The following is a 22,365-nucleotide window of genomic DNA, read 5'->3' as shown; positions in this document are numbered from 1 at the left end:
TGGTACTGGAAGCTTGGGGAAGGATACGCAATGATCCAGAAGACCCAATCAGGGAGGCAAATGTGAGTGAAGCCACGCCTTCATTTTCAAAATCTGCGTTTTGCTCCGTTTACACTGAAGCGCGAGTCCGGAGTTTTGAAAATAAAACTGGGTCTTTGGTGTTTCCAAAAGTCTTCGTTTTCGAGCGTTGAAAACGGCGGAGTAGTGTAGATGAGAGGCATAACCGTAGCAAAAGTTATGCACTTTAAAACGAAAACGCGCTAGTGTAAACAGGGCCTGTGTTTAGTTGCTGGTGAGCAGGGCAATGGGAAATGGAGGGGTGTGAGCCCCCTGCTGGGATAAACAATTCACACCTCTCCACAGTAACATTGTTTCAGAGATAAAATGGACAGTACAACTAAAGGCTCTAGTATACTTGTTTCTTTTTAATGTGTACGCTAGCGTATGTACACAGTTGTATGCATAGCCTTTCATAGTATACTCCATTTCACATGTACGCGTACACAGGCGGTTGACGCATGTGCACTACCCCTCCTGGCCTAGAGTCAGTACAGAGCAGTAAAGCAGGTCTGTTTTTATGAAGGACGACGACAACACGAAGAACAATGCTTGGGCAATCTGTCACCATGATTAACACGTATATACAAATCCTTATACTCTTTAAGGCTAGAATTATAGAAATGCGGGTACGTTCTAATCTGCACTCGCTTCTGTCTCTTCCGTTTATTCTTCAACTACGTTGAGAATGAACGGCCCTGGGTCACAGCTGCCACCTTGTGAAACAACTAAATAGTGCAAAAGAATTAAATGCGCATGTGCGACCTGCGGGAACAAAGTACACACAGTTAGAAAAATCGGTCGGCACGCATGCTGATGACGAAATTTGCATCAAACGTACTTGACGCTGTTCCTAACGTAGGCGTAAAAAGTGAAGCATACTTTCTTTAATAGTATAAAATAAATACTTAGGAAAAACTACTAATTCTTTAAGCATGGTGCGTCTACTTTCATATGAGTCAAAACACTACTACAGTACAAATGTAATGGTGAACACGAGCACACCCAATACTGGCGGAAATTCCATTTTTTGGTCACTGGTGAAAAGAAAAAAAAAAAGATAAAATAAAAATTTAATTAAATTTTTAAAAAATGAAGATTATTTATCAGGTTACTCATATTGTAGGAAGATGCTGTAGTTCCTCCTCTTGCTATTTATGCAAACAGTTTTCGCTTTGACGGTGCAGTAGGCTTACTCCACATGATTGACAATGGTATTAGAAGGTTTTATTTATTTTTTTTAATTTTTTTTGGAGTAAGACCAATCCGCAATCCCAATATAAGTACTGATGCGTCCCTGATTCTTAGCACTGAGACAATGTAGTCATATGATCTGTCTTACAGGTGAAGAATAAGCCAGTCACAACAAATGAACAGACTGAGAGAAACTGCAGTCGCACTAATGTATTGCGTATTCTGAACAGTTCTGCAGTTACTACTCAAGAGTTTTCATGTGGAAAGTGTTTTGCCAATTATCTGACACAGACTGACCGTTCCCCCCGGGGCAAATCAAAAAGGGTATTCTATGAGACAGCTCTATTTGTGTCTGACATTTACAGCGGAGTTTGTGGTGGTGGGGTACAAATGATTATGACAGATAAGCGCCGAACAGAAACGTAAATAGATCAACGTTACAGGTTATTATGCAACTGGTGGTGGTGGCGGGGGGGGGTTACATTTACATTTTAGGAAGGAGACTCCAGTGTCAGCACGTAAGAATCAGCTGTAAACTGAGGAAAGTCTTCAGGATGGAGAGCTTTGCTGCATTTTGTCTTAGTAAACTTAAGAGACAGGGGGAGGAAAAAAGTGCTGGTGAGGGAATGACAACATAGCTGTTACAGAACAAGTGATAACAGGAACACATTAAAGTGAACTACAAAAAAGTATGAAGTAACTCCTGTTCTGCTAAATCTCTTGTACTATTATTATTAGTAGTAGTAGTATTGGGTCATTTAAACAGTTTAAAACGTTGTCCTCAGTCATCTGTACAGTGTGTGTAAGGACTTTTCTGTGTTAATGTGCATGATGAACCTGCACGTCATCATTAACAGCCGGTGTCTGTCTACAAAAGGAATTGATAAGGCTTGTGCCCCTTTCACCACAGCACATAACTAATCAAAAACCTGTGCCATTCGTTCACTGTGCCAGGAATTGTTGTGAGGAAGTGAGTCAACAGCGAGTTAAAAATTGTTTTTACCAGCACATTTGATAAACTGACTCTTTACCGAGCATGACCTTTGCATATTTAGCTGCTTTCCTTCCAACGCGTTTCCCAGACAACCACACACATATATCCCAAGCATTAAGGAGTCAGGTTGTGAGTGCATGGTCTGAATTGCAATGTAAATCTAAATAGCACTGCTCACGATAATGTGGGTTGTGCTCGTTTCTGTCAGTTCTTTCACGAAAGACAGATTTGCATTTCCATTATTACAACAACGGAAGAGTGAAATGCAACACTTCTAGCAAGTTCAAGCTGCAATTCATTCTTTAATCTATGCCTTTCAAATTAGAAGAACAGAACATGGCATGTTGCAAGTTTATCTCTGACTAGAAAAAAAAAAAAAAGAACCTCAAAAATATCAAGCCTCAGGCTAAAACAGTTTACATTTGAAATAATGCTGGTGGGTCTCGTGGGTGATTATCGGAATTACAGGTAGTAAAAGATGGAAACAAACTAACAGTGGGACATAATCAAGTACCTTTACTATAGTAAAATACACTGACCAGCCATAACATAAATACACTGACAGTGAATAACAGTTGACTGAAGTGAATAACATTGATTAGACCCATCTCGTTACAATGGCACCTGTCAAGGGGCGGGTTATATTAGGCAGAAAGTAAACTGTCTGTTCTCAAAGTGTTGATGTGTTGAAAGCAGGAAAAATGGGCAAACGTACGGATCTGATCGACTTGACAAGGGGAAATTGTGATGGCTGGACGACTAGGTCCGAGCATTTCCAAATGTTCCCAGTGTGCAGTGGTTATTACCTACCAAAAGTGGTTCAAGGAAGGACACCTGGTGAATCGGTTACAGGGTCATTGGCACCCAAAGCTACCTGACGCACATGTGGAGCGAAGGCTAGACCATTTGGTCTGAGGGAGAACTGCTGTAGCACAAATTGCTGAAATAGTTAATGCTGGCTGTGATAGAAAGGAGTCAGAACACAGTGCATTGTAGCTTGCTGTGTATGGGGCTGCGCAGTGCCCATGCTGACCCCTGTTCACAACCAAAAGTGCCTACAATGGGGACATGAGCATCAGAAATGGACCATGGAGTAATGGAAGAAGGTGGCCTGGTATGAAAAATCACAATTTCTTTTGCATCATGTGGATAGCCGGGTGCGTGTGCGTCACTTACCTGGGGAAGAGATGGCACCAGGATGCACTATAGGAAGAAGGCAAGCAGGCAGAGGCAGTGTGATGCTCTGGGCAATATTCTGGGAATCCTTGGGTCCTGGTTTCATGTGGATGTTACGTTCACACATACCACCTACCTAAATATTTTTGCAGACCAAGTACACCCCTTCATGGTAGCAGTAATCCCTTTAATGGCAGTGCCTCTTTCAGCAAGATAAATCACCCTGCCACACTGCAAAGAATTGCCCAGGAATGGTTTGAGGAACATGACATGAGTTTTAAGGTGTTGACTTGGCCTCCAAATTCCCTAGACCTCAATCTGACTGAGCGTCTGTGGGATGTGCTGGACAAACATGTCTGGTCCATGGAAACCCCACCTCGCAACTTACAGGACTTAAAGGATCTGCTGCTAATGTCACAGTGAAAGATTCCACAGCACACCTTCAGCAGTCTTGTGAAGTCCATGCCTCGACGGCTCAGAGCTGTTTTGGCGGCACAACGGGGACCTGCACAATATTAGGCAGGAGGTTTTAATGTTATAGCTGATCGTTGTAGAGCACAAAGATGTTGGATGGAAAAGAGAAAAAAAAACAACACTATTCAGGGCTCAGTGGAAAACCGCTGAAGCATAGACCACATATCCATGAGTTCAGCAGATTTGTGCTGATAATTCCAAATAAACTGACGCAAAACATAAACAACCTTCTAATGACCAGCGCATGAATGAGGATTACAAGGATAATCTGACTCAATTCTAATCAGCTAAAAATAAAATGGAAGCTTTGCCTTTTGAGGAATTAATGCAGAGTAGAAAAGGGAACAACAATAAAAATTAAAAAAAAAAAAAAAAAATTGTTAAGGTGAAAGAAGGCCGGTCATTCAGCCGCAAGGACGGTACTGTTGGTCAGCTGAGCCGCAATGTCACCCACATAGATAAATACATACTTAAATAGTGTAATTTGATACACAAGTTTATTATTTTGTGTTTTGTTATGTATTATAACAGTGCAGCCTAAAAAGCAATAAAGCTGGAAAGTCATTTGTAGCTTTACATAGCTGTTAATAGTGGTGTGGATTTTCAGCAAAACCGCCTATAATAGTGATGTCCAGAATCACTTTTTGCAGTAACTAAGGGACCCCTAATGCATAATAATTTATAGGACAGAAGAGATGCTTGTAGATGTAATGAAGATAGTCATGTGAAAAAATAAAAAAAACCCATGGAAATTGTTGGCTTTTTTAAAAAGAATTAACAAGCAAACATTTGATCCACTTTGATACAGTGCCTATTAATGAAGTTGATACACTATCAAACATAAAATTCACATTTTGTAGTAATTTTCACAATTGAAATGAACTTAAAAAACAAAAACAAACAAACAAAAAAACATCAGTCACATGGAAAAAGTTAATACCCCAACATTTCACACCTTCAAATCCATAAAATTAGAATCAGGTGTTCAAGACTGGGTGCCAGTGATTAGAACCTGCTTAGGGACTGCAGGTGGAACCTGTCTTATTTATACCCCTCTCATCAAGACATTGCACAAATTTGAACTGCATGGGAGGCGAGCCAGGAAAAAGCCTCTGCAAGACTACAGTTTGCCAATGAGCATATAGGCAAAGACCAGGCCTTTTGGAATAATGTGCTCTGGACAGATGAATCAAAGATAGAGTTGTTTGGCCACAGTAACAGCAGACATGTTTGGTGCAGACCAAAAAGAGCTTTTCAGGAGAAGCAGGTCTAGTTAAAGCCCGGATTTGAATCCTATTGAAATGTTGTGGGGGATTTGAAACAGGCAGTACATGCAAGAAATCCCTCAAACATCTTGCAACTGGAAGACTTCAGTTTGCCAATGAGCATATGGGCAAAGACCAGGCCTTTTGGAATAATGTGCTCTGAACAGACGAATCAAATATAGAGTTGTTTGGCTACAGTAACAGCAGATGAAGACCAAAGACAGATTTTCATGAGAAGCACCTCATACCAACTGTGATGCACGGTGGTGGAAATGTTATTGTTTGGGGTTGCTTCGCTGCCTCAGGGAATGGACAGCTTGCATTCATTGATTCAACTATAGATTCTGCATCATATCAAAGAGTGCTTGAAAATAATGTGAGGTCATCTGTCCAACAGTTGAAGTTGAACCGAACGAGGACCTTTTAACAGGATAATGATCCTAAGCACACTAGCAAATCTACAAATAAATGGTTCAAAAAGAAGGAGGGTTATGGTATGGTCTAGTCAAAGCCTGGATTTGAATCCCATTGAAATGTTGTGGGGGATTTGAAACATGCAGTACATGCAACAAAACCCTCAAACATCTTGCAACTGAAAGAATATTGCATGGAAGAGTGGTCAAAAATTCCAACAAGCCTGGTGGACAATTATGCATAACATGTACAAGAAGTTATTTCTGCTCAAGGGGGCAATACTATCTTCTGAGGCCAAGGGAGTTCTTCCTTTTTCCACAGAAGAATATCACATCTAATGATATTTCTGTTGAATAAATGATTGAAAAAGCTCAGTTTCCTTATATTTTTTTTTAAAAGCTACATCAACTTTATTAATAGGCACTGTTTCAAAGATGATCAAATGTTTGCTTGTCCAAATGTATTAAAAAAGCCAACAATTTCCATGGGGTGTACTTAGTTTTTCACATGACCCTAAGTGGCAGTTTGGGGCTGCTTGAAAGGGTTGGGATGGTGTTAGGGATACTGGGGATGGTCAGAAATGAAGACCTGGGTGAAGGGAGAATTTTATCGTGTTTAACTTCAAAGTCGTCTTTATGTAAGTTACAGTGAGGGAAATAAGTATTTGACCCCCTCTCAATAAGAAAGATTTCTGGCTCCCAGGTGTCTTTTATACAGGTAACAAGCTGAGATTAGGAGCACACTCTTAAAGGGAGTGCTCCTAATCTCAGCTTGTTACCTGTATAAAAGACACCTGTCCACAGAAGCAATCAATCAATCAGATTCCAAACTCTCCACCATGGCCAAGACCAAAGAGCTCTCCAAGGATGTCAGGGACAAGATTGTAGACCTACACAAGTCTGGAATGGGCTTCAAGACCATTGCCAAGCAGCTTGGTGAGAAGGTGACCACAGTTGGTGCGATTATTCGCAAATGGAAGAAACACAAAAGAACTGTCAGTCTCGCTCGGCCTGGGGCTCCATGCAAGATCTCACCTCGTGGAGTTGCAATGATCATAAGAACAGTGAGGAATCAGCCCAGAACTACACGGGAGGATCTTGTCAATGATCTCAAGGCAGCCGGGACCATAGTCACCAAGAAAACAATTGGTAACACACTACGCCGTGAAGGACTGAAATCCTGCAGCGCCCGCAAGGTCCCCCTGCTCAAGAAAGCACATATACATGCCCGGCTGAAGTTTGCCAATGAACATCTGAATGATTCAGAGGACAACTGGGTGAAAGTGTTGTGGTCAGATGAGACCAAAATGGAGCTGAAGGTTCGAGTTGCCAAACGTCAGCCTCGAAACCTTAATGACTTGGAGAAGATCTGCAAAGAGGAGTGGGACAAAATCCCTCCTGAGATGTGTGCAAACCTGGTGGCCAACTACAAGAAACGTCTGACCTCTGTGATTGCCAACAAGGGTTTTGCCACCAAGTACTAAGTCATGTTTTGCAGAGGGGTCAAATACTTATTTCCCTCATTAAAATGCAAATCAATTTATAACATTTTTGACACGCGTTTTTCTGGATTTTCTTGTTGTTATTCTGTCTCTCACTGTTCAAACAAATCTACCATTAAAATTATAGAATGATCATTTCTTTGTCAGTGGGCAAACGTACAAAATCAGCAGGGGATCAAATACTTTTTTCCCCCCCTCACGGTACTGCACCTGATCTGTTTAACAGAAGAAACTCTGCAAGTGCTAATACAGAGGCATACAGAAGATATGAGAAAACATAAGCAACAACTCCAGTGTCATATTTAAGCGTTCCAGCGTTCAATCTGAGCTAATGTCTCCCCATTTAAAAATATCTTTCTCTGACTGACTCAAAGCGGCTCCATTAAAAGACAAATAATTACTCTACAATTATCCACAAGACCAACAACAATGGCCACTCGGCCTGTTTAACCTTCCATCTCTAAAACTCAAGTTCATTTTTTGACTCTTGCACCCACACATGCGAGAGCAGACTCTATCCTCGCCTGGAGTCCACATTTATCTTGACTCCAGGAGAGTCCAGCCTTTTTGATTACTAGTGAGCTCCAGCCCATCCTTTTCTCCTCATCACCATAGTAACCAGGCTGTACGCTGCCGGCGGCGTCAGAGAGAACCATAATTACTCCTGTGAGCACACTCTCTTCACTGTACAGCATTTCAAACCAAACGCCACTTATCATCACCACAGCACTAACATGTCCCACAGTCACAAATAAGCGGAGGGCTTCCATTGCTCAAATTAGGGACAAATTTCTTTGTTTGACTTTGTCTGTAATGAAATGAGCTAAAAAGTGGTCACATTGGAAATGTGCCAAATGGACGAAGGTCTCATTCCAATAGGAGATTATCAGGCTTTCTAATAAAGAAGCAAATCGAGTCTCTTTATCCATTAGTAGTGGAGATTTATTGCTGTAGCAGGCACTCTTACACAGCTTGTGCAGTATGGCACAGTGCCTTATCTCTTTTTTGTTTGTTGTTTTTACATAATCATACCAGGAACTTCATACTCTATGATTTTATCTTGTTATTGTTGTTTTTCATTTTGCCTAAATAAATAAAAAATTAAAAAATAACAAAAAAGCTACTCTCTCATTGTTTCTATCATCAACTGCTGTTGTTTTCTTGGCCAACCTGTTCCAATCTCTCTGGTTGCAAGTAACACCAGTGGTTTCTTTCTTTTTCAGGACCTTCCAAATTGTTGTATTGGCTATGCCTAATGCTTGTGCAACTGCTCTGATACATTTTCCCACTTTTCTCAGCTTCAAAATGGCTTGCTTTTCTCCCATAGACAGACATCTCTCTGGTCTTCATGTGGGTTTATCCTTTTAAGAACAAATGCAGTCTTCTGTTCTGGAATCCATCCTAGACCTACTGTTCTCGTTATTTCTAGTGGTGTAGTAAATGCAAACGTGTCTTCAACAGTGCAACACAATTGGCTTAATGCATTTCTGCTTATTGTTTATGATCATTTCAGCATATTTCCTCTACACACCACTTCTTTGCATGCAGATTTACGGGAATTCGGTTAAACCCAAATATCAACAGCGCATGGATATTTACAGTCAGCTGAAAAATGGACACAAAAATTTAATTTGCAGCAACAAAACATTTATTAGGCTTCACAGATGCAGATCGTGGTTTATTTAAATTATAATAAGTAACACAAATGGATTAAACTTTGCTGTTTTCTTTGAGTGTAATATAAGGATTTTATAACAGCAGCAGCGACATGAGCATCCTTTTAAAACAGCTTTCACAGCACTGAAAAGCTCCTCAGAGGACCTCAGTTGTTATACTGTCTCAGTAACTGATACTCAAGCTTATCAGCCAATATCAATACCAAGGATACACAGCTAAAATGTCATATTTATTTAGTTAAACACAGAATTTCACACAAAAATTACTTGCACTGCAAATATAATAAACACAATAAAGTGTGCCATATAAATATATTTATAATCCATCCTAACAAAAAAAAGCCTCTTTATATGTAAACATTGCCAGATAAAATTTTCTTTTCAAATCTAATTGCAAGTTTGTTTTCCATTTGTTATAGGAGTGAATTCGGTTCGTCCTTTTTTTCCCACCTGTGATTTGCTGAAATGTAATGAAACCTGACTGTTTTATTAAGTACAGCCCCACAATCATGAGCCCAAACAGCATGGATAAGTGAAAGAAGTGTGAGGCAGAGTCCACAACACACACACACACACACACACACACACAGCTGAATACTAAAAAAAATACATCTTTCCTAATCTGCTCTTCTGAGTATGTTCTGTGGACATCTGTGTAACGTCCACAATTCAAAGATGGCGGTTGCAGTGCAGTTAGGAGTTTTAATTTCATGTCTGACAAGGTTGTGTAGTATACAAGTGACAGTGGGGTGCACAAGAAAGGGTCTTTTATGTTCATGTTGTCAAAACAAACTTCATCATGGATGACAAACTATTGGGAAACAGACTGAAAATGCTAGCGTGGCCAAAACAAACGAACAAATAATAAAACTGTTTTCATAATTTCTGTTTCTACAGCCTGGCCTGAGAGGCACTGCCCAAACAGCACGATTCCCAAATGCACGACTCAAATTACCTCACTCTAGTAGGTCACATACCTCTGGGAAAAAAGTTGCGCTAAAAATTAAAAGTTAAAGGAATGTGTAATTTTATATTGTGTGTGTGTGTGTGTGTATATTATATATACATACATATACATACACACACACAAACACACACACCCAACGCAGTGCCTTGGATTTACATTCATGACTGTATCTGAAAGCACATTTACTTCATTGACTACATTTACATGGACAGCAATTATCTAATTATTGACCTTATTCTGAATAAAACAATTCAGAAATTTGATCCTAATAAAGTGCTCAGTGAGTGTATATTTATAGGAGGTGGGAGTAAACCAGAGAAAGCACCCACATGAACGTACAGTCCCCTCCAAAAGTATTGGAACAGCAAGGCCGATTTTATTGTGCTCACAAAGTTTCCATCATCAGCTGCTGTTGTTTTCCGTGGCCGACCTGTTCCAACCTCTCTGGTTGTAAGTATACCAGCAGTTTCTTTTTCAGAGCTTCATGTTGGTTTATCCTTTTTAAGAACAAATGCAGTCTTCACAGACAAAACCTAAGTCTTAAACCAAGAGTAGACATTCAGAGCTATTAATTCATCAATCAATCAATCAACCTGGGCAGCAAGGAACACCTATCTATCAGAAAATGTTCCAGTATTTCTGATCACTTGAACAGATGTGTGGGCTCAAACAAAAGGTACCATGTTCCAAGTTGTTTAACACATCTAGATGTGAATATGAGGAAATGAAAGCTGAAATGTATAGTGAAAACAATTGGCCTTGCTGTTCCGATACTTTCAGAGGGGCCTGTACGGCGAACCTGTGAAACTCTGCACTGACAGTAACCCGAGCTCAGGATCAAACCCTGCACCCTGTGAGGCATCAACACTACCTGCTGTGTTATTGTGCTGAATGGGCGCGATCGTTCTTCTCACAGAACACAGTTCAATAGTGATTCGATTATGGTGGTGCTATGTCTCTGTGTAACGGCATCCAGGGATATAAAGTGAAGCAGACAGGAAACACAGCTCAATGGGAAAAACAACTCTCTGTTTGCAAGTCCATGTAATATTCAACAGATCCTACTGTGGGCAGGATCACTTTACTAGCACATGACCTACATCACCCCCATGCTTTTCATGCAGACAGAGGCAACCAGTGTGCAGTGGAGGTAAAGCAACTGTGAGAAAGTCAAACTCGTATCTACGTTGAAGTCTCTCTCATTGCAAGGGGGATTTATCCCCTTATCCTTCATGCACAGTCGATGCGTCAAGGACAAACCACTCTCCTAAAATACCAGCACGTTTCGACTACAAGTGCAGATGACGCTGCCAGAACTAGGCATGATATTCAGCGTCAGGGCTCTTGTTAATGGTGCTTAATATTAAACCACCTTAACAAGTAACTGTTCTGGATAATACTACGAAAAGTCGAAGAAAAGTAACTAAACAAGGTCTGTTCATACAATAGCCGCCAAAGTCATAGTAAATAGTCATTAAACTTCCAAATAACATGGGTTGTTATTCAGTAAGCTTTTAAAAATAGAACTCTGCCTTGGAGACACGTGGGTGAGTTAAAATAGGATACACTCAGCAAATTGCCCAAGTCATAGACACCCTTTTTTAAAATTAATTCATTTATTTTTTTAAATACAAATGTTGTTATAGACGTTTATTTAATCAGTACAAAAACATTTTATATTCATAGTGTTATGGAAAAAAAGTACAGTAAAGAAAGCAAAGTATTACATAATAAACCACTTTTCAGACCAAAAAAAACATCAGGGCTTATCTGCAAAAACAGAAGCTACTGTAACAGTTACAATCTCCAGAAAAACTGTGGCAGATTCTCCAAGATGCTCAGCAAAACTTACCAGCTAATTTCCTTATAAGACTGCACAAATCACACCTGACACTACTGAGGCATTTTTCAAAAGCAAAGGGTTGTCACACCAAATACTGACTGTTTACTGCCTTTTATATGAGCTTTTTTAATGTCGAAACCTTTAATTATTTTTAAAAGCATATTTGTCTTACAGCATTTCTTATGTGTACACACACACACACACATATAAATTTACATATGTGTATATATAATATTGTGTGTGTATATATATATATATATATATATATATATATATATATATATATATATATATATATATATATATATATATATATATGTGTGTGTGTGTGTGTGTTACTTTCTTAATAGGGCTGGGTAAAAAATATTGATTCTCCAAATTTAATCGATAGTGTAATGAAACGATATGGATTCGGGAAAACCCCGAATGAGAGGATGTGAATATTATTTGTAATTCACCTCTCGACCTGAACAAGTCGCCATCTTTCATGTTTTGAATTTTGAATTAAAACGGTTTAATTTCACTGTTGCACATTTACAATCTTTTGTTGTTGTTTTTTTACAGTAATGTGCGGTTTGTTTGCAGTTTGTGCTTACCTTGTGTGCACTGTATGCACATATTAATGAAGTCTTGTTACAATATTTGTTACTCAAAGTAAAAAAAAGTCATTAAACATAATTGTGTGAGCCCTACTGTTAACGTAAACGTTTATTTCAGTAATATAGCCAAGTAGAAGGGTTTCAGTTACCAGCATTTATATTAAAACATGGATTTCATGTCTGCAAAACTAATATTTTAAATGAAATACTGATAACTAATCGATACTGAACTGAAATCGAATCAAAACCATATAAATAAGAATCGAATCGCCAATTGGTTGCAATACCCAGCCCTATTTCTCAAGCATGTTGGATTTGCTTCATCAGTGCAGGTTTGATAATATAAAAGGGATCCGACTATCAGATACAAGATGAAGGAGCTGAGTATTTGCTCAAATCACCACAGACAGTTCAGACTGATACGTCACAGCTAAAGCTTATACGCACTTAATAATAACACAGCACACTTGTGTTAACACACTTTTCTGATGTTCTAACAGAACTGCTGTTACTGAGCTTTGTGTAAATACAGATTCACAATGCTCACAGGTAGCTACTTAAATTATAATACATTCCCAAGGCAAACTGATGATGAGCAGATTTTCAACTGTTAATTAAACATGAACCTCCCTAGGGTTTACACCAATTACAGTGTGTTGCGATGTCAACGTTTTAGTTATTTCAGAGTAAAATGACTGTGTTTTTGCAAGCTACATATATTTATATTAAACGCAATACTTCACATATAACAATTAGGTACTTGTCCTTCTGCTGTTTTGTGTCTTGTGGCTCCAATAACAGCCCAATCGTTACAATTACTCAACAATAGAGATGAATAGAACATTCACAAGGCTGACAAAAGAAAATAAATAAATCAGATCGCTTTAAAAGAATAACTCAGAAGGCCCTTAACAAACTAAACTGGTTGGCAGTGTTTATGTCAGTTTATGACACCATTCAAAACACAGCAGTCATTCATGAATAACGTAGCACTGAATTGAACAGCCACAAGTGCAGGCATTTCACAGTGGCTGCTCCTTTACAAGGGCAAATGAGAGACGTCAGGAGAAAGTGGCTGCGGGAATCACTGTTAATTCCATGAACTCCCATGATTCATGTAATCACTAAGCATACAGACCATTTCAAGTGAATATTCATGAGCGCAGGAAGCGATATCACTGTTCCTAGGAAATATCCGGTTGGTGAGAAAAAGCGTTCGAAACAACAGCGAAGAAACATAATTCACGGGTCTGGTGGATTGATTTAAGGACAGAATGATAAAATGAAAATGAGGACTGTTTTGTTCTGTTATTTCGATGTTCCCTCAGGTCACTGACAAACAAGGCATTTAAGCCTTCCCTTACGTACTGTCCGCAGCCACAGGAATTACAGCAACATTAACACAAACCTCGCCTAATCTGATAATCACCGACGTTTAAAACCAGAGGCCAATATGAACTGCATGTTCTATCCTAAATGACTGAATACGGAGATGAGGAATGAGTCCACTTGCTGAACAAGAAAACTAACCAATTAGCTAGCTAACTCACCCAGCTACGCATGTATGGTGTTCACTTGCAATAAGCCATGCCGAGTCTGTTCACTAACTTCACAATACAGATGCTACCCGCATTATACGAGCCAATATTTGGCACCTTTCTTCTAAGAAAGTAGTGGTAAGCAGCCAAATTATGATACACTTTCACCACTGCCAAATTACAATACACCTTCACAACAAGGTCACGAGACACATTAGGGTAAGTCACTTCAAACTCAAATTTCAAGTCCGGGGGGGGGGATAAAATCACAACCGATCGTTTATTGTTCATTTCTGTGTATATATCTTGTTATTTCACTTCTCAGGAGATTTATAAATTATGAGCTGATCATATTGTTTTGACAGCTTTACATTTAAAAATGGCGCAAACTGAAACGTTTTAGGAATGGACATGCGCAGTAACTTCATTATTGTTTTTCCTGATTGAAATCATCTATAACCTTTAAGTACGTTTGCTGAATTCAGCTGTTAGTACAATAGTTAGCTCCATAAGTTGCCCCACCCACCAACCCAACCAACCTGATTGTTCCTTCAGCTAGCTGCGGTTGTATGATGCGACAGCGCCTGTCATACTTGTTGACGTTCAGTAGTTGAGCTTTGTTTGCTGTACTTTATGTCCATGGCAGCTTAGTTAGGGCGCATTCAAATCTATTTGCCAAATATGCAAAGACGCGTGTATAATTTTTAAGATGGACCTTTACTTACCAATTCCAGCCACGTCCCGAACGTGACGTTCTTCAAAGCATAAGTTCATCACGGGTCATTTTTTGTGCTGAAATATGTAGCATTTCATTTTGGAAAAAAGCTCAATACGTTTTTCAAAATATATTTTGGTTGCAGCTGTGAATGAATAGAAATGTTACTGTTTGTGTGAAACAGACACATCGTTTATTATTGATCGCAGATCCCAGATACAATGGAAGGGGCCCTTGGAGTCACCGCAGCCCCAGTGGCCTTTGTAGGTCTTAATCAAGCTCTGACAATGGCAGGAATAAAAAACAGCGGGGACAAGAACTGGCGTGCCATAATCAAGCATGATATTATGACGGAAATTGATTACGCCATGACGAATCGTCTACTTCCCGCTTTCTGCGACCTACTGACACCTGTCCACTGTCGTCTGGAGAGCACTGCAGCCTGAAATACTGGAAAATTACATGATCCAAGTAGACAGATGAGCTCCAATCAAGTGGGTGTAATGTCCACTACTCGCTCCCACCTCGCTCCCTGTCCAGACACCAGAAATAGAAGCTGTCAGTGCAGTGAAGGAGGCCTTTGAGGAGCAAAACAGACAGGAAGTACAGGGTGTGAGAAAACACAGAGCAGCTGTCGCCCAGGGAGGCTGTTGGTATAGTGATCAGGAGAGGACGTCAGGTGATAAGAACAGAGCAACAACAAGCAACGGGAGTTTTCACGCCATGAAGCTGCTTCTAGAAACTCTATGGCATTCAGACAAACCAGTATATGAAATTCATTATGCACTATGGGTTCAAGGTCCAATTAACGTGAGAGGTTTCAGCTTGATTTACTGGCACAGAGGCAAGACCTCAGAAATAAAGACACATGCTCCTATATAGTTAGTGGATCTTAGGACGAGGCACTAAGTAATGTTATCAGGGGACATTAAGCAATAAGTGATATAAGCTTGGCTTGGACAGGCACGGCAAATCTTTAACATGGTAGATGTGCCTCGTAAATCAGAGGTCAAGAAGGAATCAATGTTTCAGCTGGGTTTTACTCAACGTCCACAAGGCATTGAAAAATGTAAGACCTGGTAGATGATGGTTTGTATGATTATGAAGGATTGTCCTCGATGAATATGAAAACAATAAACGCTTATGATTTACTCATGAAAAATGTTAATTTGGAACAAGAGCTGCAACAAGTAATCGATAAATCAAAAATAATCGATCATGAAAATCTTTGTCAACTAATCTCATGATCGATTAGTTGGTCTGTGCACGGCACTGGACATGTTTACTCACCATGTTATTTCTGTTCCGAAAACACGCAAAGACACTAAAGTTGTCTCCCAAATGAAGTACTATACACTATACACTGTGTATTCTACCGTCTAGTGTATGAATTTTAGAAAGGTAATATCGTCTCAAATGGAACACTAGTGGTTTTGTTACTACCCGGAAGCATACGCCGCTTCCTAGTCAACGGCGCATGACGTCATACGCACGTAGTGCAACGCAGCTAGCTTTAGCAGATACCCAGAGTCACCGACAATAACTTTCTTCAGTTTATTGTTTATGTACCTACTTATATATATATATATATATATATATATATATATATATATATATATATATATATATATATATATATATATATATATATATATATATAAAAATTTAAACTAAGTATATAAGTATTTATGCATTATTTTTATGGATGCACAAAAAACACTGAATTAAACTACAGTCCTAAATGAATAATATACATTCTGGTGTGTGTGTAAATAAATGAAAAAATGGTACTGAAAGCCTAAGAAAATAATCACCAATGTTGGGTGCAGTGGAAAGGCGCCATAGGCTTCCTTCCGAGTCTGGTTCCGCTCAAGGTTTCTTCTTTATGTCGTGTCAGGGAGTGTTTGTCTTGCCACTTAGAGCTACAACCAGATTTCTCTAAAGCTGCTTTGTGACAATGTCTACATAATCTACTTTGCGACATGCGACATAACTGAATTAAGTTGAACTGAAGTAGTGGGTGCATCCTCCAGAGGAAATGGCTAAATATTAGACAACACAGAGAAAGAAAGTACGACAAGCCTGACCTCGCGAGTCCTTTATACCGCATAAAGATCCACAGCTAAAGACGTTTCTTTCACTTACTTTATTTCCCCTGTTCGATCACACGACAACTAAGAGACATCCGGAATGGAAATGAAGAGCAGAACATGCTTAACACAATGAACAAAAACACAGCGCAGCATACACATAAACAGGGCTGTGCGAATAAAAGACATGAACGGTTGAAGCATCATCATTTTTTTAAAAACGATTAATCCTACCCCCTCAGCCCAGGCGTCACATCTGACTTTACATGAAAGTGAAGTGGGCGCTGCTCAGAGATGTTTCCCTACGCTGTACATGATCCACGTTCCAAACCGCTGTCACGGATCATACAGCTTTACTGCTGCTTTATAGATTTCCTCACCTAGTATTGAGGGAAAGTGGCAGGGTTAGCGGCAGGGTTAGCAACACAGGCAAACGTGTGTGCGTGTGTGTGCGTGGACCTTATGCTTAGTGAATTTCTAACACTATGACCTGCACTAATGTTTAATCTCAACAATTAAAAGCCAAATTGCTACAGCGGTAACCTGCAAACTGTCCATGAAGCGTTACACTTGCACTCAAAGAGAAAAGAGTACACGCTGACTTACAGAGAAATTCCATTTCCCCCTTGGTTAAATTCCATTCACCTCGTAACACATACCTGCTGGCAGAAGATAGAGATTTTGTTCATTTTCACAGCTCGAATTCTTCACAGACGAAGTTATCATCTTAATAATTCCCAGGAGCTGGTTTCAATCGATCGCCCAGCTTACATCTTTGGGTGAATAAGCTTTATTTGATTGTATACAGTGGGAAACTTATGTTTGTAATAATCTGATGGTCCGGGCTATTTTGCTCACAAGCAGCAATAAAGCACGGAAATGAAGCCCTGATGGGTGTAACAAAATTGGGTTTGATAAGATTACGATTTGAACACCACAGAAATAAGCAGTGCCGGAATATGCGCCTTAGCTTTTCATGCTCGATTCAATAAAACATCCGGCTTTATATAAGGACAATCATTGAAATGAAGCAGTAGTTCTCAGGCCAAGCTTCCTCTGCAGATGTGTCTGAAGGACGGGGCTTTTCGTTCACAGTCTGCTGGGTCTGCAGTTTCCGTAGCCACAGAAATACTTCTGACTCCTGCGTTCTCCTTCAGTCTAGACTCGCGCATCTGCATATAGACCTGTATAGACATGTATAGGCCCGTTTCCCTCTCCGATTTCTTTAACCTGCATTCACCTAGTGAGGCGAGAGAGATGTGTTTGTGTGTTGCTTCATGTTTTCCTCGAGTCCTGGTGACCGACGCAGATGTGTGGACGTGTATGTGCTATTAGCTGAGGTACTCCCATTCCAGCTCCTGCTTGATGTTGACTATGTTATGTTTGGTTGTCGTGTTTTTATCAGCGGGGGGTTGGGGTTGTTGTGTTTTTATCACTGGGGGCGGTTGTATTCTTATGACCGGGAGTGAGGGGGTGTGTGTTGTGTTTTTATTACCGGGAGTGTGTGTGTGTGTGTGTGTGTGTGTGTCTGGGGGGGGGGTTGTGTTTTTAACCATAACTACAAAACAGTACAATGACAAACTCTCTTATATTAAACAAACATTAAACGAATAACGCTGTGGCTGCGTCCGAAATGGCGTACCACCCTACGGCGGGCGAAAAGCAATACGTCAGAGCAAGAGTATGTCCAAATTCTCAGCAGGCGAGAAATACCCGGATGGCATACTGCTTCGGACCAGATTTCGCAGCAGTCAAAAATTCCCATAATGCAATGGGACAGGTGTGAACGAGCTAAAAAAAAAAAATGGCAGAAGACAGCACAGCTCTTTTTAAGTATTAAACCTTGGATAAACAGGACGTTTTTAACAATACCCGAATAAACTGTTAACTTGTTGAAGGTTTAAATAAGAAAACAGTTCTCACAACATTTAAAAACCTTTTTTGTAATCTCCATCGTGACTTAGCCGGCCAAGTTAACGGTAATGAATTTACCTCAGCCTGTTAACGACCAATTCAGTTACATTTCCTGGCGGGCATTTCACCGTTAGTGCGGTTGTCTGTCACAGTACAACGTCGTGTGCGTTTCAAGGTACTTCATGCGACTAAAATAGCAATACTCCACAAGTCTTAATTCGATTTGTGTTTACTTCGAGTATGACTTTAGTTGGATTAAGGTCATCAATAATCGCTGTTTACATTCTAGTTTCTTAATCAGAGTGTTGTCTTAATCGGGTTAATGTTAGATTATTGTTGTCCATGTAAACGTACTGAATGAGCTGCTTTTGTAGTGTTCTGACGTCACAAAAGAAACAGGATGAAATATTCTGCAGTACCAACCGCCTAAAACATAATTCCTTTAAGAGGCCTAATTTTATCAGATGTTTCTCACTAGCTAGTATGGAGTAAACAAGTGTGTGTGTGTGTGCGCGCGCGTGTGAGGCAGGCGAGCAGCACGGTCTGTGATGAGTACAAACACACCTTTTAACAGCATTTCAATCATATAAGCAAAGCCGCACTCGCAGTCCTTGAGTCGTATTTAACGAAGACACACTTACTTTATTTAAACTCAGATATAAGACGTGAAGTTTATATAAGTATTTATGCATTATTTTTTTTATTTACGCACAAAAAAGAGCACTGAAACTACAGCCCTAAATTAATACTTAAAATGAAAAAAACAATTATACTGACGCTGATTATTTTCCCTAAAACAAAAGAAAAATTGCCAATGAACATTAATCACTATTTATTAAAAATAAATAAATACATACATACTTAATCTATTTAAAGCTGCGTTTCATACTATGGAAGACCTGCGAGACAAGTTAGTTCCTGTTACGGTTTACATTAGTGTTTACACTACAGACAGCCGTTCCCTCACTCTCAAACGAACGAACACACACACTTTCTCATAACCGAAAATTGCACTTTTTTTTCCTTAACATCAGACCGCTGCACAGCTCTGCCATGGGGAACAGCGCTCGTTATACATGCCCCTGTGTATGGGCTTACTACAGAGATGATCATGTATTACAAGAAGTGGATTAATATAAACCTGTTATTAGAAGTGGACGATATGATAAAAAAAATTATAATTTCATTAATTTAAAAATCACATCACGATTCTCAAAGAGATTTCTACCATACATGATATAATTCATGATATACAGGTTTGCAAACACACTGGCAGTAATACAATAGGGCTGCATTAATAATAAACCTTGTGTTTAAAATGTCTACAAAAATACATTTATTATATTTATAAATTAATTATAAAACAAATAAAACAGATAACCAACTATGACGGCATTTTAATGCCACGTTAAAAAAAACACAACAATTTCATAAATTAAGATTAAAGTCAAAATTACGTTAAGGTAAAATTAGTTTGATATCGAACAGTCGTAGATTCGAGATTCGCAATTCTATTTCTCAAGAAATAAACACACAAACATGACTAAATGTGCATTCTCTTGCAACTGAATATATATTTTAATAAACATTTTGCCCTTTTTGTGTGTTTAATTGTGTGCGAATCTCAAATCTGCTAACTTTAATCTTGTATTGCTACGACTTTATTCTCAAAATATTAAGACTTATTTTTTTCTACGTGGCACTAAAACTAACTGACTAATTAACTAAAAAAATAAATGACAGGCTTGGGTATTTGAAAAGACAGAAAAGATAAAAAAAAAAAAATATTCCAAAATTTTAACATTTAAATATTTTAAAGATTAAATATGAAATTTGTACATCATACTGGCTGCTTCCAGTCGTTTAATAGATCATCTAATATACTGTCATTTATTTAAAATAAATTTTTTTTTTTAAAGCACAATATCTCAAAAAAACACATTCATCCAATAAGTTTCCATACCACTTTACAGTCTGGAGCCTATTCCAGGGGACTTGAGACACAAGGTGGTGGACACAATGGCCAGGGTGCTAACCCATCACAGGCCACGACTGCGCACGCGCGCACGCACGCACACGCACACACACACACACACACACTTCGACAATTCGGAAAAACCATTTCAGCCTACAGCGCATGTCTTTGGACTGACGGAGGAAACCTGAGTACCTGGAGGAAACCCACATAGCACGGAGAGAACATGCAAACTTCACGCGTACACACAAGGGGAAGGTGGTATTCAAACCCCGGAGGTGTGAGGCACACGTATTAACCATTAAGCCACCGTGGAAAAAAAAAAAACACAAAATCAGACAAAGCCCCATGACCCTAACCCTAGTGTCAGAGCTGCTGTTAATAAAACCTCACCACCACTTTCTGACCAAACCGAACGGAGGATTGTACCTTCTGACCAATCAGAATCGAGGAGTATACCTTCTGAACAATCAGAATAGAGGAGTATACCTTCTGAACAATCAGAATAGAGGACTGTACTCTTCTGACCAATCAGAATAGAGGACTGTACTCTTCTGAATAATCAGAATAGAGGAGTATACCTTCTGAACAATCAGAATAGAGGACTGTACTCTTCTGACCAATCAGAATAGAGGACTGTACTCTTCTGACCAATCAGAATCGAGGACTCAACAGCGCTGCAGGATCAAACTGCATTAATACAGCATATTAAACAGTGTTTCATTATTCCCACAGCATTATGGTCCTGAATCTTTGTAAGGAATTCATTATCATTTAAAGCACATGGAAGCCATTCCACACATGATGCCTTAACGCTGAACTCTGAATAAACTTGACGTGTCTCATTTTTACATAACATTTCAGATACTTACACTAAAACTAATTAGAAATGTACTGCAAGAGTGTTTTATATATCTGTATAGCTAATTGCTGAAAAAATAATAAAGTTATTTTGGATAAACCGCCGCTTTGTGTGTGTGTCTGTAATATAGTAGGAAACCGGTAAAAAGCGAGCTGCTCGGTTGTCCTGCAGCTGTAATGGAGAGGAGTGACCTTCTGGCATTGAGCCTGGCTCTACACTGGACACGGCTTAGCCTGCTAGCTTCTCTCTCTCTCTCTCTCACACACACACACACACACACACACACACACACACACACACACACACACTTCAGTAGTGCTTAGAACGGTTTAAAAGTATCCGACGCACTCCGTTTTCAAGGCGTCTAATCTCAACAGGACATTGCGGTGAAAGGTTCATGAGAGCTAGTAGCTCGGTAGCGTGACAGCTAAGTATCTAGCCGCTGTGGAGCTACACCGTTAGCCAGCTAGCAGGGAGACTCACAGCTCATACGCGATATTCACTCGGTTGCGCAAAAATGTCAGCAAATTCAATGTTAGGAAGGATTTTTTTTTAAATAAAAAAGCTGTCCGACTATTTATATGAAAAATATATATCAATTAATAATATATATATAAAAAAACCTCTACTCACCGTGTTGCTAGGAGAAAGGAGCAGGACTGAGACGCGGCGTATGTACGTGTGTGTGCTGTCTCCTGAGCTCTGCACATCTCTGCTACGGGTAACGTCAATATTATTCAAAGGGGCGGAGTCAAGAGCAACCATGGCGACATCCCAAACGATCCCATCCTGCTCCCGAAACGAGCGCACTACACTACAACACGTATTACGTAATGCTTTACACTACATAGTGCAGTATAAATACAGTAAAGGACTATTTATGATCCAGCCCTTTCCATAGCTCTTACAGAATAAAGAGCGGTAGTAATGATTACACCTACACTAACTATATTTATAGTTTTGTTTTTCTTCCCAGGTGAGAATATTTCAAAGTAATAGCTATCTACTAAGCTCACACATTTAGAGTTTCAATTACTGTATGTAAAAACATCCAAAACCACCTACTCCCTTCATATTTTATATTACACACATACACACATACATACATACA

The 22,365-nt window shown here is 39.4% G+C and overlaps 1 protein-coding gene across 5 annotated transcripts in view; it reads right to left on the bottom strand.

Moving 5' to 3' along the window:
• Window positions 1–21,996, bottom strand: part of ndrg3b (ndrg family member 3b) — a 69,594-nt gene extending 47,598 nt beyond the window's left edge. For 4 of the 5 annotated variants that reach the window (XM_047160370.2, XM_047160372.2, XM_017487327.3 and 1 more), the window contains exon 1: window positions 21,888–21,996. The gene's annotated coding sequence lies outside the window, so the exon portion shown is untranslated. Of the gene's footprint in view, window positions 1–17,109; window positions 17,162–21,887 lie in introns of those variants that run through there. The other variant, XM_047160371.2, reaches the window with a different exon arrangement.
• Window positions 21,997–22,365: the final 369 nt, after the last annotated feature.

The sequence above is a fragment of the Ictalurus punctatus genome, chromosome 15, assembly GCF_001660625.3.
Source record: "Ictalurus punctatus breed USDA103 chromosome 15, Coco_2.0, whole genome shotgun sequence".
In the NCBI taxonomy this organism is placed as follows: Eukaryota; Metazoa; Chordata; class Actinopteri; order Siluriformes; family Ictaluridae; genus Ictalurus; species Ictalurus punctatus.
Note: the sequence above shows the minus strand (reverse complement) of the source record. Positions and strands in the feature narration are given on the sequence as shown.